Source organism: Pimephales promelas, chromosome 1, assembly GCF_988280905.1.
Source record: "Pimephales promelas chromosome 1, fPimPro1.hap1.1, whole genome shotgun sequence".
NCBI lineage: Eukaryota > Metazoa > Chordata > Actinopteri > Cypriniformes > Leuciscidae > Pimephales > Pimephales promelas.
The window spans coordinates 51,885,225-51,891,224 of NC_142769.1; the positions used below are offsets into that span (position 1 = coordinate 51,885,225).

The window sequence follows — 6,000 nt, forward strand, 5'->3', positions numbered from 1 at the left end:
AGTGCATTGAGCGGAGCGCGAGCTCACGCAGACGCGCCTCTGATCGTTTTGCTCACGAGATCCAGTGAGAAGCACTTGAGTTCAGCGAAGAACACAAATGTCAAGTTTAAACCAGTTTAAAGGCAAATGAAACACCGCTGACAAAAAGGAGAAACACTGCGTGCAACGATACAGTCAGAATCTGATAGGCTATAGTTTTTCATTCAAAAAATACAGAAACCATAAAGTTATGCCATGATAGTGAGGAGCTAAGTTATAGGCTATACCTGGTTTTATCTGTGGTTATCATGATCTAAATGCATGAGACTGAATGACCAATGGTTAATTTGAATACAACTCAAACAGTCAGAATATAACTTTTTACCAAATAAAAATGTGGTCGTTACATAAGAAAAAAAAAGGGAAAAAAAAAACAGATGTTACTGTTTTTGTTAATAAACATAAATTTAAAGAGTAGTTTAAAAACACAATTAACACTCTGGTTTATACAACTTTCACTTAGTCGCAAAAATCTGCCTTTAAACTTGAAAAAAATAAATTTTGACATATATCGTGATAATTATCGATATCGACTGATATAAAAAAAATTATCGTGATATTTTTTTTTGGCCATATCGCCCAGCCCTATATTTAATATCACAGAACAAGAAGTATCACAGACCATTAAATCGCTCAGACCATCAAGATGCAAAGATATTTCTGATATGGATACGTTGATGCTCAAGGCTTTAAGTGCGTCAGTTACACCCCCCATCACCAAAATTATTAATCTGTCCAATTCTCAAAATCTGTTCCCAAGCATGTGGAAACCAGCTGTTGTTATTCCAGTTTTTAAAAGTGGAGATCCTCATCCCATGTCAAACTACAGGCCCATAAGTATATTGCCCACAGTGTCTAAGATTGCCGAGAAACTGATTGCAAAACAAATTATTAACCATCTAAACACCACTCCCTATGCTCTCCACCCTATGCAGTTTGGCTTTAGAGCAAAATACTCCACTGAGACTGCGACTTGTTTTTTTACTGAAAATATAAGAGCTCTGTTAGATCAAGGTGGGGTTGTTGGAGCAGTATTTCTGGATCTCAGGAAGGCTTTTGATACCGTTAACTATAAAATATTACTGACAAAACTATGCAATTTTAATTTTTCCTCAGATGCACTCAAATGGGTTGAGTCTTATCTCACTGACCGTTCCCAATGTGTCAGAGTTCAATCATCTAAATCGACGGCCTTGAGTCTGTCCACCGGTCTACCTCAGGGATCTAATTTAGGGCCCCTGTTATTCTCCATTTATATAAATGACCTCCCACTCGCTTGTCCTGATGTTTTTGTGCAGATATATGCTGATGACAGACACCGTAGTTTATGCACACGTTAGGAATATCGCTCAGGTGATAGAGAAGCTCACATGGATAGCATCACAGCTTGGTTGAAACACTCCTGCCTGCAGCTGAATACATCAAAAACAGTAGCAATGTTTTTTACTAAGTCCCACAAAAACTTCAGTGTTGAGCCAGACATTTTTGTTTCAGGGGAAAAATTGCAGATTGTGTCAGAATACAAATATCTGGGAGTTTTAATTGATTCAAAGTTATCATTCTCGTCATCACATGTAAAAATGGTCTGTAATAGAATTAAATATGAAGAGTTCAGATGCAAAAGCCTCTAAATGCCATTTGAAATTTTCATCTTTAATGATGATTTTTATCAAACTTGTATATTTAAGTTCAGTAATTTCAGTTAAATAACAATTAATAGATAATTATCATTTCCATTTAAGTGAAATTACTGAACTTAAATATACAAGTTTGTTAAAAATCATCATTAAAGAAGAAAATTTCAAATGGCATTTAGAGGCTTTTGCATCTGAACTCTTCATATAGTCTCAGTAACTTTAGACACATTCGCCATCAAATGTCCACACACTCAGGCAGCAAAAATTTACATGCATTCTATGATTTTCTCACACATCACTTACTGTCTACCCGTTTGGGCACAAGCTAGTAGTACATCTTTGAAATCTCTGTAATCACTTTACAAACGAACTGTTAAAACTCTGGATAAGAAACCATGTATTTCTCATCATTGTCCAATATTACAAAAATATAGATTGCTCAGTTGGGATAATTTGGTTAAATACTCAAATCTATGCCTTATTTATAAAATTATTCATGGTTTATCTTCCCCTCCCCTCCAACAGTTTGTCAATACTCGAACAGCTGATTCCCGCAGGACCAGAGGTGCAGCTAGGGGAGATTGCAGTGGCGCAAAAAGTGGGTATGCGCTATATGCGGCGCATAGGGGCGCAGCACAATGGGGGGCGCCAAAGCGATGGTAAAAAAAAAAAAATTATATATATGCTATATTGTATTTCTATATGTAGCTGCCGTTGTGCGTTTCTAAATCATTTCTGCATTCCTTCAATGTTATATAAAATTTTAGAGGACTAACAGCCAGGCTAGAGTAGGCGCCCTCATGGAGAAGGGGGGCGGGTAATATCGCGAGCGGGCGGGGGCGCCGTGAGCGCTGAGCGAGCAGGTACTGAGGTACAAGTAGTGAGTTGTCGTCGAAAAAGATGGATAAAACAAAATGCTGTGGGGCTAAAAATAGAAAAAGAAAGAGAGAAAAGGAGATGGCATGTAAATTGAAATAACTACATGCATTGCTGAAAGCCAACAGGTAGGATTTAAAATGTGACATCCAGGCATGTAGGCCATCTATATCTCGGTGGCCATCGGGACTACCGGGAGATTCCCGCTGGGCCGACGTGCTTTTCAGCCAATACATTTCATCCTTTTTTAATTTATTTGTCTTAACGGCCAACAAAACTCATACATTTGTTTGTTGTTTGTTTTTGTTTTGTTTTTTTGCTTAATTGGCGGCGCTGTGCTGGTGTAATGCATTGGTCAAAAAAAGTCAGCTTTAGTTTTTTTTTTTCTGACACACTGGCCCATGAAACATGTCATTATGCGCTTATCAAGTATAGAAATTAGTGCAAAACTAATTATGAAAGTTTCCTTTATTTTTCTGTGCATTTGTTTTACAATAGTCTTTATGGCTATTACTATCATGGAATTAATATTATAACTATTATTATGTAGTAGTGTAATGTAGACAGACACTAACTAAAAGAGGTTCAAATTTTTCTTTGTTTAATTTGCACCCTGACTATGGGTTGGAGCTTTTAATTTTGAACTCTCAAAGAAGTGCACCAGACTGCTGAATTTAACATTACAGAACACAAAATTTTCTTACGGGGGAGCATGCCCCCGAACCCCCCTAGAGAAACAGAGGTCCACCTACCACAGTTTTACCTAAAATCCTGTGAGAAACACTGGTATTGGTGTTACAATGGAGCTTATAGTTTTGTTAGGGGGGATCATCAAGGTGGAGTAGCTATAGTTTAATTGTGTTAATAAGCGACAATTTTGCACTTATTTTTTTATGTTAGCTCTCATTTCTTCCTACTCACTTATTACTCAGCACACTAACATTACATTTATTTTTCCTTTTTTTTTTTTTTTTTTTTTGGGGGGGGGGGGGGGGGGCGCTAAAATTGTTGCTGCATATCCCTCTGAAACTGGGTAGTTGCGCCCCTGGGAGATTGTACATCATTCCCTTTAGGAAAAGTGTATTTGGTCATTGTAATTCCCTCGAAGCACTGGCAGACACAAGTGGTTTTCTTGCTACAGGCTTATTTGAAGCTTATTCTCCAAGTTCACCGTGAAAACTAAACACAGTGTAACGAAAAAATAAAAACCACATTAGCTTGGAATGAACATGCAATGACATGCGTAGCATGTAAAATAACGTTCACCAAAGTAAAATACAGACACAAAACATACCTCGTTGGCTGGGAAGGGAATAAAGAGTTTTCTTAGATAGCTGACATCCACTTATAACAACTTTAACACTTTTATCAGAGCATTAAATTGTCCGTGCTTCACTTGCTGTTAGCTTGCGACTCTAACTCACGAGTGTCCCAAAAGGCCTTGCGAAACAGCGCGGAGACTTCAAAATAAAAGCACTTGCAAAACAGCGCGGAGACTTCAAAATAAAGGCACTTTACTCTTAGCAAATAAAATCACTAAATGATACTAAATGCAATTTATAATTCTAAATTATAACATTGGTTGAAAACAAAGTGTACATTATTATAATGTTGCGACAATTACAGTCATACTGCTTTTTCTGTTCAAGCTGCTGCTGAGTGGATCCTCACCCCCATAACTATCAGAAATATAAACACGTATAGTTCATTTAAAATTCAGTTAAGAAAATGGCTTATTGATCATCAGATCTGCCAACATTAGCCTATTTCTACACATGCTCTCGTTGCACACTTTTTTTCCTTATGTGTTGTCATGTTTTTTACGTGATGTTTGTCCGATTGTTGTTTTGATGTGTTTACGCTAACATAATAGATATTTTACTAAATGTATTTTAATTTGTTTTTTAGTGCTATGAACTATGTAATTTCTTTTCTTTTTTTAGGGTGACTCTTAGCAACTGTCTAGGGACTGCGGATGAAAAATAGCCTTTAGGCTAATTCTGGCGTATTGACAGAAATGTTTATGAATATGCACTGTCCCTGTACTAAATAAATAAATAAATAAAAATAAATAAAATAAATTGGAATGCTGTTGGACGAGAAAAGAAATTAATTTCTCATTAATGTAATGTTTATACTATGTATGAAGGCGAAACCTTATTGTTCTGTATTTAAAAGAGACTTGATTTGTAATTTCTTTCCAGCGTTGGAATATAAAATGGCAATCTTTGCTTGACTGTACCTTTAGCCCTTCGTTCAATAATATTTCTTTGCCATCATGCACAGGTAGGAGTGAAGTTTCCACACAGACACACAAGATTTTCCAGCCGTTATTGCAGTTGAGATTTGTGGTTTATTGAAGTAAAAGTACATCAAAGATGAACATACCAGTTGTTTTCTTGTCTTGTTTTCAGTTGTGAGTTCTAATCAGGTTCTAATCCGTGATCTGATGATATTTGTGCTCCCCCTACCTGTGCCTTTCATTTCCTGTGTCACCCGTGCCCAACCATGGGTGCTTCTCAATATCCCTCCTCGTCTCCTCGCTCCTCCGTCCTCCCTCCTATGACCCGGAAACCGATCGAGCTCAGCCATCTTGAAGGACATCTCAATTCTCTAATTGCACCGTGAGGAGTCGAGGATCGAGGAGATAGGAGGCTTCCTGAGGAGTCATAAGCGAGGATACACAGGTGCATCCTACGCGGAACTGTTATGTTGACTAAACGTGACGCACGTGTCAATTCTCCTCCCCCTTCACATCGGTCACAATCATTTTAATTTATACTTTACCTTTGCAGTTTATATAAACCACACATCTCAGATATTTCAACAGTATAGCCTATCTTTATTATTATTTTTTATGAATTTATTAAATAACCAAACTTCAACAACATAAGGGCAGATCCTTTTAGCTCTGCTGATCGACACTGTGGAGTGACGCTCGAGTGATCAAGTACTCCAATGTATATAAAAAAGCTTTTATTCGATTCCTCTGTCCTCCTTTCCTTTCCTCGCTTCCTTCTCTCGCGTCCTACAGGGGGTGGAGCTGAGACGCAAGGAAAGGAAGCGAGGGAAGGAAACGAGGATGCACAAATAAGAAATGAGAAGCACCCCATGTGCATCCAGTCTTCTTCTTCTTCTTCTTCTTTATTGGCGGTTGGCAAACAACTTTTAGGTGTGCATTACCGCCACCTTCTGATATGGAGTGTGGATCAAAATAGCTTTTCCTCACTGCCCTTTAAATAAATATATAAATACATAAAACCATAATAACACCAATAAATAACTATAATAAATATTCATTAACATCATTAATATTCATACGTTATCAATAAATACAATTTCCTAAGACAGCAAAATGTATATCCTTCTACAAAGACCTGTTTTATTCAAAAAGACAAATATGGCTCTATATCCTACATGACCTGAATTCATTTGTAATAATTCATTC

At 37.2% G+C, this 6,000-nt stretch overlaps 1 protein-coding gene across 2 annotated transcripts in view; it reads right to left on the reverse strand.

Moving 5' to 3' along the window:
* Positions 1–3,993, reverse strand: part of LOC120485500 (uncharacterized) — a 38,434-nt gene extending 34,441 nt beyond the window's left edge. For both annotated transcript variants that reach the window (XM_089131749.1, XM_089131747.1), the window contains exon 1: positions 3,847–3,993. The gene's annotated coding sequence lies outside the window, so the exon portion shown is untranslated. The remainder of the gene's footprint in view (positions 1–3,846) is intronic.
* Positions 3,994–6,000: the final 2,007 nt, after the last annotated feature.